This window comes from Gopherus flavomarginatus, chromosome 2 (genome assembly GCF_025201925.1).
Source record: "Gopherus flavomarginatus isolate rGopFla2 chromosome 2, rGopFla2.mat.asm, whole genome shotgun sequence".
Taxonomy (NCBI): Eukaryota; Metazoa; Chordata; order Testudines; family Testudinidae; genus Gopherus; species Gopherus flavomarginatus.
This window is the reverse complement of record NC_066618.1, coordinates 49,316,539-49,334,374: the sequence shown is the minus strand read 5'-3', so window position 1 is coordinate 49,334,374 and position 17,836 is coordinate 49,316,539.

The following is a 17,836-nucleotide window of genomic DNA, read 5'->3' as shown; positions in this document are numbered from 1 at the left end:
TGCTACCAAGAGGTCAGTAATCCCTACCAGAAGCAGGGTGATTGATTCCAATTAAGTCTGAAGCCACGAAGCAACCTCAATGACCCGGGTACTACGACCAGCACTCTGTCACATGCTGCCAGATTAACTTGTTGTAGAGCTTAATTAGCCAATTACATTTTACCCACAACTATGTCAAGAACAAAGGAATAAAAAAAAACCGTCTGAGAGCTTGGTGTCTGAGCCTTCAAATAGCAGAAAGAATTAATCTTCCAACTCTAATGGTTTCAGAGATGCTATCTGTTAAAATCATGCAAACAGTGAATAATAGAAATACTTAGCATTTTTATAGCACTTTACATTTTCAAAGTACTTTGCTCTAACTAAGGGTATGTCTACATCTACAATTTTGCAGCGCTGGTTGTTACAGCTGTATTAGTACAGCTGTATAGGGCCAGCACTGCAGAGTGGCCACACTTACAGCAACCAGCGCTGCAAGTGGTGTTAGATGTGGCCACGCTGCAGCGCTGTTGCACACCGCGGGGAAGGAGACCTGCTTGGGAGGGGGGTCGGGGAACGCCAGAGCAAACCGCGGGGAAGGAGACCTGCTTGGAGGGGGGGTTGGGGAACGCCGGAGCACACTGCGGGGCTGGATACCTGCTTGGAGGGGGGGTCGGGGAACGCCAGAGCACACCGCGGGGAAGGAGACCTGCTTGGAGGGGGGGTCGGGGAACGCCAGAGCACACCACGGGGCTGGATACCTGCTTGGAGGGGGGGTCGGGGAACGCCAGAGCACACCGCGGGGAAGGAGACTTGCTTGGAGGGGGGGTCGGGGAACGCCAGAGCACACCGCGGGGATACCTGCTTATTCCATGGAGGTCAACAAAAACGCTGGTGAGTGTCTACACCTGATGACCAGCGCTGGTGATCCAGCGCTGGATCCTCTACACCCGAGGCACGACCGGGTGTACGGCCAGCGCTGCAAACAGGGAGTTGCAGCGCTAGTAATGCCCTGCAGGTGTGTACACATCCTAAGTTGCAGCGCTGTAACCCCCTCACCAGCGCTGCAACTTTGTAGTGTAGACAAGGCCTGACTAACGGAAGTGGAGAAAAGAAAGACAGTAATCAGAATGACATGATTTTAAAGCATGAGTGCCCTGTTATTTAGTGAATAATTTTTAAGTATGTTAATTACTGAAGTTTACCTTTTAAAAATATCTCAGTAGTTCCACAAAAGGAATGTTATTTGTAGTTTAGAACTCCCACTCCTTTTGCCTCTCACTGTGGTGTCTAAATTGCCATTTGAACCCATGCTACTGCTGCTGTTGATCACTATAAACAGCTCCTAGTTTCTTTGTTTCAGTGCAGTGGAAATAGACTCTCTAAAACATTCTCTGTCTTGTACTGGTTTGTAAATGGATTTCAGTATTCCATTGAGGGCAAAGAAACTAATTTAAAAAAACCCCTCAAACATGTTTTAGTTTTTACTCCAGCACTCACCAATGAATTAACTCATCATTTGGCAATGAAGACAAGCTTGTTGGGACATTCAGTAATGCAATCTTACTCATGCATGTGAATGTAACCAGTAGCACAATGATTCAGACAGAACAGTTGAAACCCCTTTTTTCTCTTTAGATTTAAATTTCACCAACAATCAATATGAATTTTTTAGGAAAGGATACAAAGAATGAAAAACCAAGTAAAAATTGGATAAAAACCTCCATGACTAGGGGAGGGTGAGAATGAAACATGCCTACACCACTCTGATGTCATTCAAAAGGAGAGGGTACCATACTCACAAGGATTGGTAATTACACAAATAACTGTTGGGTAACAAATATTGACAGTTCTATTGCCCTTTTGTCCAGCGCTAATATTCAATCCTGTAAAAATAGAGGTGAGATTGGTTGAAAGATTGAAACAAATGGAGGAACTAAATAAATAAAATTCATTTATTTATGTCTGAATATTGGTGACATCATAGCAGAATTTTTGGAAGCCTTCTCGATCCATCACTAGCTTCAAGCACTCCTCAGCTGACCTCCCAGTGACTTGTCACACACCATCTATCCATCTCCTCACTGCTTGTCTCCTACTATGATGACCCCCATCATTCCTATGTCTCCTACTATGATGACCCCCATCATCTTTCTCAAGGTTATTTCCATCTCTATGCCTGATGCAACCAAAGTACATATGTTTTCACCTGTTAGAGGCACTAGGAGTAGACCAAACTTCACCTACAGCAGACTGTACCCTGTTCTATCATTAAAGTGGTGTGCAAACTTGGCAGCCTCCTGGATACCTTATTAATCATGGATGCCCAGATAGCAGCTGTAGCACAACTGCCTTCTTTCAGCTTAGGCTGACCAGGAGAGATTGTCCTTATATATCAGCTGATGAATTTGGTCATGGAAAACCATGCTTTGATCACATGCATGTTGAATTATTATGCATATTATTATTATTATTACCTAGGTCTAATGTGTGGAGGCTACCTAAAAATTACAGCAAATCGAGCGTGCAGTGACCTATCTGCTAAATGGAGCAAATAATTGTTAATATGTTATTCAAAGGCCTTAATTCTTATCTTTAATGTCCTAAATGGTCTTGGACCTAGCTACCCAAAGGAATGCCTCTCTTATCATGCCAGCTATGCTGAATATGGATTCCAGATCTGATGAACCTCAGTTTGGACTTCCAGGGCAGAGGCAGAGTATTTCCAGCAAAGGGCCTTTACTCAAGAAGCACAATAATCCCCAAAGAACAGGCTGAGCCCAAGTCTTGCCACCTTTCAGTGAGATAGCAGATTCATTTTTCAACAAGCCCTCTATTGAAAATGGCAGCATTTCTCCAGTGGTGAGCTCCACTTGGGATACCAATAGTTTATAAGCACCATGTTAATGATGCGATAAAACAGAAACATTGTTAGTCTAACTTGCAAGAATCTACCATTTCTTTAGAACCATGTAACCACATCAGTAAGCACCCAAGAAATGTGTATGTAAAAAATAAATATATTACATTTATGATAAAATGATAGAGGCTGACATTTTTCTTCATTTTGGCATAGATCCTCCAGGGTATTAAGGCACCTAACTCCAATTGAAATCAATGTGTGTAAGGCACTTAAAACCCTTTGAGGGTTTGGGACCTATTGTCTGAGCCATTATCACTCTCTGTCCTTGAATTCCTAGCAAACTTTTTACTCAATACAGAATTTTCACCAAATCATCAAAACCATAATCACTTATCATAAACACTAGTCTTCTGTACTTCACATCACTCCTTTTTAAGTCTTCTTGAAATCTATTGCTTCATCCAATCAATTGTCATTAGCTTCTCCAAGATTTCAATTAAACTCTGTAAGCATGACTTCTCTCCTTTATAAATAGTTGCTGATTGTCATTAGTCCATACTATATAGTCCAAGAGTTCTCTTATTTTCTCACTGAACTATGTGGTTAGAGTCTGTGCAGAAATTTTCTGTCTGACTCAAAATTCTTGGTATTAATGGAAAAAGAAATATATGTTTCTGCCTCTTTCTAGATATCTTACTTTTTGATAGTAATATTTTGACAATCTCTTGATGGAAATATGCCACTAGTACTGCAGCAAATACTAATACTGGAGATACATAGGTTTGCCAGGTGTCCAGTTTTCAACCAGAACACCAGAATACCTGGTTGAAAAGGGACCCTAGTGGCTCCGGTCAGCACTGCTGACCAGGCCATTAAAATCCAGTTGGCACAGGGCTGGCAGGGTCCTTACCCAGCTCCGCATAGCTCTCAGGAAGTGGCTATATGTCCCTCTGACTCCTAAGCATAGGGGTGGCCACAGGGGCTCTGCACGCTGCCACTGCCCTGAAAGCCAGCTCCGCAGCTCCCATTGGCTGGGAACCGTGGCCAATGGGAGATGCGGGGGCAGCACCCGCAGGCAGGGACAGCATGCAGAGGCACCTGGCCTAGGAGGCAGAGTGACATATCACCACTTACTGGAAGCTGCCTGAGGTAAGCGTCACCTGGAACCTGTTCTCCTGACCCCCATACCATGCCCCAACCCCCTGGCCCAGCCCCTCACCCCTCCCACACTCTGAACCCCTCATCCCCGGCTGCACCCCAGAGCCTGCTCCCCCAGCTGCAGCCCTCACTCCCTCCTGCACCCCAACCCCCTGCCCCAGCCCAGTGAGAATGAGTGAATGAGTAAGAGTGGGGGAGAGTGAGCGATGGAGGAAGGGGGAATAGAGTGAGCAGGGGTGGGGCCTCCCAGAAGGGGCAGGGCAGGGGCAGGGGCAGGGCCTCGGGGCAGACAAGGATGTTAGGTTTTCTGAGTTTAGAAAGTTGGCAACCCTAGAGACACGTCTTTTAGATGGTAGAAACAGAGTTATTGTAGAAGAACACTATCCAATAAAAGTGGCAAGAACTTAGTGGAAGAGTGCAAAGCCTGCATCTGGTGTACAAATTAATTTAAACATTCCCAGACTCAGTTTCAGTCCACAGTCTACCAGCTGTCATGTTCTTTGGAGCATATTGGTTATATTTATATGGATTACTGTAAGCAGCAATTTCTTACTGTAAATACCTTGGGTAGTGTCTGATCTTTACATTAAATGGTAACAATACCTCCATTTATGGTCGCATTGGAGAAGTTCTGAAAGATTATTGGCTTGCAGAGCACATACAACAATACCACTGCAGAAGTGCCTTCATAGTTTCAGGTGCAATTATAGTTCAATGGTCAAAAAAGGGAGAAGCTTAATTGCAAACTCATTCAGAAAGGCTTGACTAAAAAGAAGACATTTGTATTGCTTTGTAAGCTAATAAATCTGGGCTTTGATGGACCACATGAGGGGAAGAAGCTAGTATTCTACTCAGAACACCCTGCTTCCAGTTGTCAAGTGAGCACATCTGGGACACAAGATCTCAACAGAACTCAACCCTCTCAGTGGCACAGAGGGAGGGGAGCTCTCTCTAAAGTAGCCAGGTCACAAAATATAAAGGGACTTATAGTTTAAAATGAACACCTGGAATTGCACATGAAAGCATAAAGGCAGCCACTGCAATGCATGGAGTACGAGTATAATATACTTCAGTGAGCCAATCTGAGTAAGCAAACTGGTGGCTGAGTTCTGCACTAATTGAAGCTTAGCGAAACAGTCTTCTGTTATGTGGCTCCATTGGTATGGTATAACTCACCCGTGGGTGGTGAGAGGGTGCCTGCTGGGTTACAACTCATCAGCTGAGGAAAACTCTCAGCAAAATTCTACAGTTGCTAGTGGAGGCACAGACGGGAAAAAGCAGCGGCTTTCTCCCTTCTTCTACTGTTGCCCATGCCCTGTCCCAACTCAAATCCAGTCCCAGAATATTATACTTGTACTCTCTTTGCACCCACTTTCCCCCTTCTGTCACCCAAAGAGCAGCCAGAGTGGGGCTGAGGATCTAGCCACATGGTGTGAAAATTTGATTCTTAATATCTAGAGGATGGCTTCTCAACCAAAGACTTACTTATTAAAGTAGAAGGCATTTTACCAGCACAAAGTATGGCACTAAAAATCTCCATTAAAAATGGACTGATAATCTTTCCACATACTTTCACCAACCACGAGGGACATGGGTCCGTCTTGTAGCTTATAGGCTAAAGCTCTCCCAAAAGCATCTGGAACCTCTATACACTAAACTATATGAAACTCTACAGTAAAGACAGTAGGTTTGGTCCATCTCCTGTTTTGACACTGGTTTCACTGAAGCAGCCAAACTGGTTGAAAGGTTATTGAATATGTTTAGTTTCATCTGCGGCAATAATAACTGTTCAAGATTCTTTAAAGTGTGTAGGAGATTTTGTAGTCAAATTTCATTCAGAATGTAGCTTTGCAAATGCATTTCTCCTCTATAATAGTCTTGCAAGAAGTTCAGCTAATAACTCCAGCCTTAAAACTGAACTATTAATATGTCCATTGCAAACAAGGTTTTGTTTAATTATTAGAAAATTGGTCTAATTTGGTGTTTCTCTATTAAATTTGGTAGTGAAGGGTCTCAAACTTCACTGTCATCTCCATATGAAAACTTCTTGGTCTATTCTCATGAGTATTGGTTTGTTTATTATATGAGCAACTGCACAGATATAGCTACATTAATACTATTCCACTGGATGTTTTAATGATGAATAATAGCTCTTTTCTGTAACTCTTCTCAGTGGCTGAATGACCGACAGAAAGATACCCTGGGCAAAATTCTGATCTCTGTTACTCCAGATTTACACAGATACGGGACTCATTAATTCTCTTCAGAATATTTCTTAAGGTCCTGTTATCAAAAAGGAAAAATGACTTTTTAATTGACTTAAATGTTTGCAGTAAGTGACAATTATGTCTCATTCTTCTCTAAAAAGTCACAGTTCACCCCTGAATTCCTATTCAGAGTGAATATGTGGGAAGCTGTGAAGCAAAAAAGGGATTCCTTGAGGTCAACAGTAACTTAACAATAAACAAACAGATGTCCTATTAACTTTTACAAATATGGAAATTAATTGTAGTAACTGAAAGTTAAATAAGGACTCTGAATCCTGCCTGTGCTACCAGATTTTGTGCAAGGCATCAACGAGGCTGCACCATCCCTGTCTAGCCTGGGCCACTCGTCGCATGTTCTTTATGTTAGGTCCTATAAGCATTCCCTCTTCTGAGAAGTGTTCAACAAAGAGATTCCTTCAGTCAGCCCCTTTGAATGTTCCTCTAGCTGCAGAATGGCAAGCATGTCATGGCAGATGCTCTGGAGGGTGCACGGGGATTTAAACGTGATTATTTTTGGAGGGGCTCTTTAAACACCAGCTCCCCACCCAGTTCCCCACTACCTGCCCCACTCCCTTAGCCTCTGCTGCCTCCTTGAGCTCCCCACCCATCCTCCCAGTGCCCCTGGGCCTTGCTAACTCACCCACCACATTGTTCTGAGCCCCCCACATGGGATCCAAACACTTAGAGACTGCAGGCAAGAAAGAGGTGGGACTCAACAGGCTTACCAGTGCCCCCTCTAGCAGAGCTGTGCTGCCAACCTGGCTTCCCTGCTCTGAGCACCATCTAGTGGGGTTCAGCAGGAGTGCTAGTTGCAGTGCCTTTCCCAGGCATATCCCACTCAGCCCGGCTCCCACCCTGGCAGAAAAGGGGGAGGACAGTCTCAGGGGAGGGAATCCCAGGGCAGAAGCTTGGAGCAGTGGTGGAGATGATTACTGGGGGTGGGGAAGCCCCCCTTGTGCACACCTCTGCAAGACATTTTGATTTCAATCTTAACGTGTCCCAAATATTTCCACCTTCTTTTTATGGATAACTTTAGATAAAAGGAATTGTGATGAATCTTGGCATTTGTTATAAGTTCATTACATTTAATACCACATATTTTTCTAAGGCATTTGCTTTTGGGGGCATTAGGTGTCTGTCTGTACCTTTGGTGGATTTCTGGCTTTCACATCCATATGTGAAGATGAAATAACACTGAATGGGAAATAAAGTAAAATAAAGTCCCTTGTTTGGTTTTGATTCACTGAAAATCATGTCATATAACTGATCATCAACATTCTTTCCACTAGTACCTTCTTCAGTGACCTGATGCAGCAGCATGGTGCAGTGTTTAATTCATTAAATGCCAAGAAATTATACAATACTCACATGGTTCTGCAGGTGTTTTTTATACATTCCTATAGGTCATCTCCATCGCTAGTGAACCACTTTTGGAGCTAGTAAGTTTAATGGACAGAAGTAATTAAATAGAGTCTGAGCAGAGCTCATTAAGATCAATGGAATGACTCCCATTAATTCAAATGGAGTTAGATCAGACCCTGTGATTGGGCAGATGTGGCCCCTAATGGTTGGAGCATTAGCTCACTACTCCCGCCTTGTGGCTCCAGTCTGTGGCTTGGCAGTAACATCCTGGGCTTCAAATCTGCAATTGGTACAAGTGCCTCATGGTTCAATGCTGTGCGGGGGAAGTAGGGGAACTCAGGCTCTCTCATTCCTCCATGTTCCAACTCAGGGCCCTGGGGCTGGCAGTTCAGGTGCATCACCTGAGCAATGGTATCACCTCCTGTGTGTTGGATTTGTACACCCCATCATAGACCATAGCACCTGGACCTTTTGTGGGTACACACTGAGGGGGTGGGAGAGAGACCATAATGATCTAGTGCACAAGATCAAGAGCAAAAGCCACCTGGAAGGTCTGCTGGAAGATTCCACAAGACAACAGCTCACTTTTAGACTGAGCTGCCTCTTAGCTAATCACAGGATACTTACTCAAAGATCTTTCACAAACTGACCCTTTAAAGAGAGCAGACTGCATTATAGTTACATCCTCCCAAGGAAAATACCAGCATTCAAAAAGTTAAGATGGTTGCAAAGTCTTTCTTACTACTAACTTTGGCTTTGTAAATCATTCATTAGACGTTTCTGGGTGGAGGAACACAGACAGTTTGATAGCCAAATCAAACTTGGACACTCCTTCCCTAGCATTAAGTCTGACAAATTAAATCTGACAGCTTTCTTGTACTGACCATTCTTTTTCTATGTGCCAGCAAATGCTAAGAATATAGTTGAAATTATGCTCAGAATGAGCACTTCATTTGCATTAAGCAGAGCAGAAAGTGGCATTTTTCTTTCCTTAGCAGTACTAAAAGAGCAATGCAATTTGCTTTTCTGTAGCCATACCAAAGCATAACTGTGGAAACACAGAATGTAGCCATCAACTATTTAATTATGTAGAACAGAAACATGGAAACTACATTAATCAGTTTTCAACATGAAAGCCTCTCTTCAGGAGCAAGCACTCTTAACAGTCGGTAAGCAAAGACACAGCTACAGTTGGTAGATTAGTGGTTGGCTAGAAAAACTATTCCTCATCTGATTTCTACAATACAAGACTTGTTTGCTGGCATATTAATGAACTCTCTCAAGCCAGTGAAAAGATGTTGTTTTCCTATAAAAGGAACTCCATTTTTGTTGTTATTTAGGCATGGGTTACATTTATGGGTCTGATACCATGGCAAGACAGTTTGTAAAATTCAGAGGATGCCGTTATACTTTTGAAATATCCCCTCTCTCAGAGAGTTGGTCTTACTTGAGTATATGATGAATGGTGACCAACATACAATATATCATATTATTTACTATCTAGCATCAGGCCAGAATGATTCCACCTCTTATCTGATTAAAATAACCAGTTATCATTTGGTAGTTTCTGCTTCAGGGCCCAGTGCATTTATAGAACACTGAAGGCTTGTTTACACTTACCAGGGGATTGATGCATGGCGATGGATGAATCAGCGGTTGATTTAGCGGGTAAAGACCCGCTAAATCGACTGCAGATCACTCACTCGTCGACTCCTGTACTTCACTGGATCGAGAAGAGTAAGTGGAGTCGATGGGAGAGTGTCTCCGTAGACACTGCGTAGTGTGGACCCCGCAGTAAGTAGATATAAGCTATGTTGATTTGAGTTACGCTATTTATGTAACTCAAATTGCATAGCTTAGATTGACTTTTCCCTTTAGTGTAGACAAGGCCTGAGTAAGTTTCTCTGTCTGGTTGACCATTTAACACAGATCCATGAAGACAAAGGAAGTTCTTCTTCTTTAATAGCAAGAAAACTGAATAACATTTACAAACTGAATATTATTCCTTCGTATCCTGGGCTGTGCTCACATTGCACAGCTCAGAAGGGGTCATGTGCAAGGTGCACCCACCTGATTCCTGGCTGGAGGCCACATTGATCCCCAGAAAAAAACAGGGCAGCTTAGGAGTGGGATTTATGCTATGTTGCCTATGACCCCTGTCAAGGCTCTTTCAAAAATTTCCAAGAAGGCCTCGGTGTCATCACCTGCCTTGTAGGTGGGAAATTTTCTGTGCTGTGGAACCATAATTGGTGAAGGGTTGTTAGGATTGGCTGGAGCCTGTTGCTTAGCCTTTTCTAATTCCATGGCCTGTTGGTGGGCTTCCCTCTGGAGTTCCATCTCTTTTTGTGGTTTTTCCATGTCTCTGCGGTGGGCCACCTCTTCTTCTTCTTCTAGTTTTCTGTGGTGGGCTGCATTTTTGGCATCTTGTTCTCTTTTATGGGCTGCCTGTTTGATCTGTTCTTCTCTTTCTTTCAGCTCCACCTCTTTTTGTCTTTTTTCCAGTTGTTGCCTGTGTTCAGCTTCTTTGATTTGTTCTTCGGCCTCCATTTTGGTATTGGAAGGCATGGTTCCTGTTTTTTTGTGTTGGGGTGCCCTCCGGTGTTTATCTTCTGAACTGCAGGCTCTGTTGCCTCCTGGGGTCTGCCTAGCAACAGTGCCTTTTTCCCTTTCTTCCTTTAGCTAATCTTTTCAATGTTAAGTAAACCAGAAAAACCACTTTATTTGCATGTATATAGTGCTGGTATATGACTCCTAATGGGAGTGCTATTGTCGGACAAAAGACCTGTTTGTCACAGCTTAATGGTTTCTTGCTTAAAATGCAAGCCACAACTGCCAGAGAGAGCAGAAAAAAAAATTCTCTCTGGTTCCTTTTGAAAACCAAACCCTCTCTGCTAAAAAGCCCCTAGCAGAGAAAAGAAAAATATAATATTCCTACTGGCTTTTGGATTCTATCTTTCCCACGACGCTGCCACTCATGTCAATAACCTAGTCCCAGATTTGGACCTTAGTGTCCAAAATATGGGGGTTAGCATGAAAACCTCCAAGCTTAGTTACCAGCTTGGACCTGGTACTGCTGCCACCACCCAAAAAATTAGAGTGTTTTGGGGCACTCTGGTCCCCCCAAAAACCTTCCCTGGGGACCCCAAGACCCAAATCCCTTGAGTCTCACAACAAAGGGAAACAAACCTTTTCCCTCCCCCCCCCCAGGTGTTCCTGGAGAGAGACACCGAAGTAAGCTTCGTGAATCTAAACAGAGGGATTCCACCCTCCCCGTTCCCAGCCTTGGAAAACAGAAGTACCGAGAGTTAATCTCTCTTTCCCCCCTCACCCAGAGAGTATGCAAAGTCAGGCTAGTAAATCTAACACACACAGATTTTCCTCTGACTTCTTCCTCCCACCAATTCCCTGGTGAGTACAGACTCAATTTCCCTGAAGTCCCTCACTAAAGAAAAACTCCAACAGGTCTTAAAAGAAAGCTTTATATAAAAAAGAAAGAAAAATACATACAAATGGTCTTTCTGTATTAAGGTGACAAATACAGGGTCAATTGCTTAAAAGAAATATTGAATAAACAGCCTTATTCAAAAAGAATACAATTTAAAGCACTCCAGCAACTATAGACATGTAAATACAAAAGAACATAAAAATCTCCTATCTGATCTTTGGTACTTACAACTGGGAAACAGAAGATTAGAAAGCAGGAAATAGAAAAATCCTTCTCTAGCTGAGAGAGATTCAGGCAGAAGACAAAGAACTCAGACACAAACTTCCCTCCACCCAGAGTTGAAAAAACTCCTGTTTCCTGATTGGTCCTCTGGTCAGGTGCTTCAGGTTACTTTTTCAGGTGAAAGAGACATTAACCCTTAGCTATCTGTTTATGACAACCCCAAAGGGGATTGCTGGGGAATAGGGGCATCCCAGCCACTAACCTTGTCTCCCAGACATGCCTCCATGTAGGGGGATTTCTCACAGGAGGACAGATCTGCAGGCTTTCCAGTTGCCTTGTATTGTCAGACTAGTACATAGCAGTAGGAGCAGGGCCAGGATTTGACCCACTAAACCATTCTTTGATGCATTCAGCTGTACCTTTGCATTGTCAAAATGACATTCCCATACATGAGGAAGGATCTGAGATTATATATTTTCCATAGCCCAGGTGTGTTCAGCCACATTCAGGTGGTTCTTAGCAAGTAAACTCAGAGATTTAGAGGGCCTGATTCTCCTCTCATGGCTGTGTAAATTGGAAGTAGTTCCACTGAAGTCAATGGAGTTAAATTGGTGTAAAACTAGTGTAAGTGTGAGGAAAATCAGGCCAGAGGGATCCTTGCATATGCTTGAGACAAGTGCCAAAAGCCATTCCTGATAAAACTCCATTGAACCCAATGGATGCATTTGGCTCATGTTCACTGTATTCTCTAATGTGATATTTAACCTAGACAGCAAACAGTGAAACGACCTAATCTCATGCCCACTGAAGAAAGACTTCCACTGACTCCAGTAGCATTGGATCAGGTCCAAAGTGTATCATTTTGGTGTGTAGTCATCTCTGATTCTTAAAGATTAGTGAACAAACTAATCAGTGGTGTAGCTCAATTGAGTTCATGAGTCCGACAGATAGCAAATTGTAACCTACATGTTTTAACCCTACAGAGGAAGGGAAAAGAAGCTTTAGGTGTGAAACTCAGACCTGCTTGTGCTCAGAGATTGCACAAAGCAGCAGGATCATTTTGTTCTTTGGTTATTTATGAAGCTATTGGCAGGAAACCACACAGCCTAGAAGTTTATAGTATTTGGTGCTTTTCTAAATGAAAGAAACAGAACTCTTGTTTTTTGTCAGTGTACGATCAAAAGAAATTATGGCTGCTTTGTGTTTGTTATTTTAGCTCAGATGCCCTGTAAGATACAGTTTAATTTATACTGAAGTACAGCCATTGTGGTGTCCCTGGGATCCTTCCAAAAATGAGATTTACATCCCATGAGCTTATATTACTGAGCAAAATTCTTAGATAAATAAACCATCACTTTTTTCAAGTTTTAGTGGCAATATGTTGCTTTGTGACTAGAGAGATGTGACAGTGGAAGGACAGTTCTGTGAAAAGTTTCAGGTTGCAATTACAGCAAGACATGGGCTGAATGTAATTTTGACTTAAGTATAAGTGGGTTTGCTCAAGACAATGAAATCAGTGGGTCATGATAGAACAGGGGGCAAAGAGGGGAAATATTAAGCTGAAAGGGTAAATTATTTTACACAGCCTTCCTTTACCTGCATGATCAGAAGCATTTATGCTGGAAAGTATGGAAAAGAAGGTTCTATGGGTGCTGTGGGTAAAAACCAGTGAGTTACATCCACCAGAACTGTATTATAGAATAAAGGGTTAAAACAGACTTAACTGAAGTTGGGGTTGTTTACAGTGGTTCTGAATTTGGCCTTATATTTATCATCATCTTTGATGTTTTACTAAGTGAATTGATTCAGATCACTGTTTGACGACGTTACCCCCACACATTCAATATACTAGGATCTGTTTGCTTCTCATTATCCAGGATGTAAGGAGAATATATGTATCACAGCCCTGGTACTTACCAGGATCCCCTGTTTTAAAGTTGTGACAGAGCTTACACTGCTGTGGAGTGACCTGGGATGTTCATTATAGTTTTCAGGCCACATAGCCCCTGCACAGACATAGGAATGAGTCAACTGGGTGAGAAGTTTGTGACATTAACATAGGAAAGAAGAGTGTGAGGCACACTAGTGTGTTAATCATTATCCACCCCAAGATAGCTTGCCATGTACTCCCACTGCAAATTGAACCATATTACTGTATAGCTGTTTACCAATGTCCATTCATGCTGCATTCAAGATGGTATCAAAGGAGGAAATTTTCACTGACATTCAGTGAGACTTGTTCTCCTAAATCCCATATATGCTTTTGTAAATCACCTCCAATATATTTATTCTGAAATTTGTTCATCTCTGTTTCTTCTAATGCAAGTATGGGTTTCTACTGATAAGGTGCTCTGTACTCTTGAGTCAAGCCATTTAGCCAATGGAAAGTGCTAACACATTTTAATAACAATCATACATCAAACAAAACCCTCTACTCTCTAAATCTATGTTAAATTTAATCCAACATATTTTATTGTTTTGCAACTCTGGAAAGTATGTGACCAAAGATGACTTTGGTTAAAGGTATTTCAGGGTTCACATAGATCTCACTAAAAGCACTACAGAACACTAATGATAGCAGTGTATGGTTCATTCCCCTCTCACAGAGTCTGCCAAGAGTGGCCCCCTCAGAGAAAACAAAATCAGTTTGAGTCTCATCACTTACGGAATCATATTTTGACCTTCTAGAAAATCAAAATCTCTGACATTTCTTGGGGTCCAGTAGATGTAGTTTAGTGACTAATGCTACCTTCTCTTAGCTCCTCCGCACCTGAAGGTCTGACTCAAATCCCAGTCCTGCCTAATGGATGAACACTTCATTATTATCTTGCATGACAGTTCATTTTCTGGTCTGAACCATTTTTCAAAGAGACAAAAGAAAAAAAGATCCATTTAGTTTCCCTACACATTTTCCATATTTATACATACACATATGTAGTAAGTGAAGGCCCTGATAAAGGCCCAGTATGAGGCCTGAGGCCTGAACTAAAGTAATGGTCAAGACTTTGCTAACATAAAGCAAAGTGAAGCTGTGAGCCAGAGGCAGGCCCTGCTCACAGAAACTGGCAAGGAAAGGGCTGATGCAAGAAGATACGTACCTAAAAGGTACTGAACACTAGAGATCAGAACATTCACATACTTGCACATTCCACACAGATAACAAGGAACAGACTGACCCATCCCAATGACAGGGGCAAAAGGGTAATATGATGGATAGAGTTGTTTTGATCGAGCCAACATGTACAAGGTGAGAGGCGGCACCTTGCTGCGTAGAGGGGCTGCACCTCAATACGTCAGGAGTGATGTGTAACTTGTTTGTAACTGTGTATAAAAATGTATCCTTGGGGCGATGTCTTCGTCCGGCCGAGGGGGCAGTGGAAAGTCCCGCCACTGACTGAGCCGAGTCCATTGACAAGAGGCACTCTGTCGTAGTATGCCCGGTAGACTAAGTAATCTACGGGGACCGTGCAAATGTGTCCGAGCGCAATAAACCTGGCCGACATGCCTTCGCACCTTACTAGACTCTGGGGTCATTGGGGGTTCTCTTCGGGTCTGCTGTTTCAGCTATCTGCGCAGAGCTGGGACAGCACACAGAGGCAACACACGCACGCAGCCGAGTGATACCAACAAGGAGAGAGCAGAGCAAAGCATCACACCGGTAGTGCTTCTGACAACAACACACCTCTGACAACAACATACACACACGCACACTCACAAACACATATTCAGTGACAATGCCCATATGATAAATTGCCTTTATCATGCACATTTCATCGATTTACCTCCATTCTGCCCACTGATCTATCTATCCCTAAACTAATTCTAATGCTCCCTGGAATAGTTTTACAGTGCCTTCCTTAAAGCAAAAAAATAAAATAAATATCTATCTGTAACAAATTGTTTCCCTCAAATACTGATTTTCTTCATTAAAATTACAATGGTCTGGGAAGACAATATTCAATTCTGTGGACCTGTGATGGACTGAAGGTCTGTTATCTTGCAAAGTTGCAGAGCTAGAAAATGAAGAATTATACCACTGGAAAAAGGAACTTCCTAGCTTTGAAATGGGACAGAGAAATTGCTTCTTGCTGTGAAAAATCCCAAGATAGTAGTCTTTTAAAATGTGACATTTGCATCATTATTAAAAAAAAAACTATTTCAGATCCTTTTTAGAAATGTGAACATATTAAACCAGTCTTCTTTCTATAGCTGATAAAGGTGAGATGCCTGGATCTAAATCTTCAAATTTTAGTTCCCCAAGTTTGGCATCTAAACAAGGTATCATTTCACTGAACACCCCACAAGTCCCACTGAATATATGCAGTGACAAAAGCCTTGTCAATATAACAAAATAAAATCTTGTTACTGTATTATTTCCATCAACAAAACCATATCACCCATTAGAAATGTTATTTATCTAAGGGGAAAAATGTCTTTTCAACAAGCCTTTGTAGCAATGCAGAAAAGACTGGAAAGAATGCTGTTAAATGTTTGTGTGCATACCACACTGTAATAGATGTTATATTTTGTATCAGAGAGAAAAATCCCCATTTACTATCAAAATATTTTATAAGGAAGCCTCTTAAAAGTTAATGTGTAGTGCTCTTTTCCTCCTGGAAAGTGAAGGATGACATAGATTCATTGCAGCGGTAAGTGACCTTAGGTTTGACCTTTCTCTGGTAAACAATCATTGGATTTGATTTAAAAGCATAAATGCCATTAGTTCTTCCTCTACCCACATGATGATGTAATGTGTGGCACATGCCTGCCTACAGTAATTTGTTTTAAATTCAATCTCATTTTAAAACATGACAGGATAATGCTTGTTATTAGCACATGTTCCACTGGGTGCTTGAATCAGTAGTATACAGCAGTTTTCCAAGGGAAATTGTAAATTGCAAAGGCTCAAGATGTCAAATCAAATGACATATTGTAATTGGCGTGAACAGTATCATTTGTCAATTTATATACCTGCTCCCTGTGGTATAACCCCCTCTGTCTTTCACAGTGAATAATTAGTCAAGTTTTCTGTAAAGATGGATTTGTGTCACTAGTTATTCTTTATGAAAGCATTATAGCATAACTTTATATTTCAGGGAATGCAGGCCAGTGGTAGCTTGGCATTGTTAGGGCACGAACAAAGACACATAACTCTAAAATGTCAGCCTTTTAGATCAATATGCAAACTATTCTCTGACACTAGAACAGTAGACTGCAAACAATATAGCCACCAAATTTAGCTCTCACTGTTTATGAATTGTCTCTAAACAGAGCGCTATTTTTATGAATTTGTATATTTAAGATCATTTAATGAATACTTTGAGTGGATCAATCCAGACTATGGATTTGTCATGGATTATTCTGTACAAGCATTCATTCAGGTATTCACAAAGGAGAATGTACTTCATAATCAAAATATATTAATTTGAATTATGCAACTAGGGTTACCAGACAGGAAATGTGAAAAATCGGGATGGGGGTGGGTGGTAGTAGGAGCTTATGTAAGAAAAAGACTCAAAAATCAGGACTGTCTCTATAAAATCAGGACATCTGGTCACCCTATATGCAACTGAGCACCTAGATCAGATAGCATTGGGTCTGCTCTCTGCTTCAGAAGTGGTTAAGAACTGTATGTTATAATCTTATCTGATTTACACATATCCTTTCTTTTTCTAATTTCTCTTCAGAAGTGAAAGTTGGTGATGATGATTGTCCAATTACAATAATGAAGTGCAGTTGTCTCTCTCTTACAACTCCAGGGACAGCCGACCTTGCTGGAGGTAGTGGATGAGTGACATATTTGTATGCAGAAAAGCATCAGGCTCTCACTCCACATGACTTTACGTACAGCTGGTGGCTTAGAAGGCTCTCATTATTTATAAGTTTAATTGCCCAGCTCAATTCTCATTTCTTTTTGTTGACCTCATGTTATGTTTTTTTCTCTCTTGATCTGAATTCTTTATTCTCTTACACCTACTGTAAAAATGTGATGCTAGTGAATAGGCATATACTATAGCTGTCATGTAGTCACTGTTATACTTAGTTAGTTTTCAGTGGTAGTCAGTTCACATGAAAGATGCATAATATGCACATAAAACAACCTACAATAAGCATGAGATTCTATAGTCTATTTTAACCAGAACTAGCAGCTCTAGTTATCTTCCTATCTAGGCATTTACAATACAATATCAGACTACGGTCAGGGGATATTTGTGGCTTTAGTCAGTATTCTTCAGTTAGGTAGGTATCGGTCTATCATTGTGTTTGCATTGTTCCATGACCATCATATTGCTCCCTATGTGTAGCCATCCTTAACATAACTTCCCTTGGTGACTATTTAGTCCCCCTTTTTTAAAGTGGGTGTAATTTTGTTACCAGGTATGCTATGAAAGTGCTTGATCACATATTTGCCTCTCCTAAAGCTATGGAAAGGAACAGAGGCCCACATCCTCAAAGATATTTAGACACCTAACTCCCATAGATCTGGGCCAGAGTGGTTTTTATTAGAATGGTTCTTTGCTCTAAGGTTAGCAGGCCAAG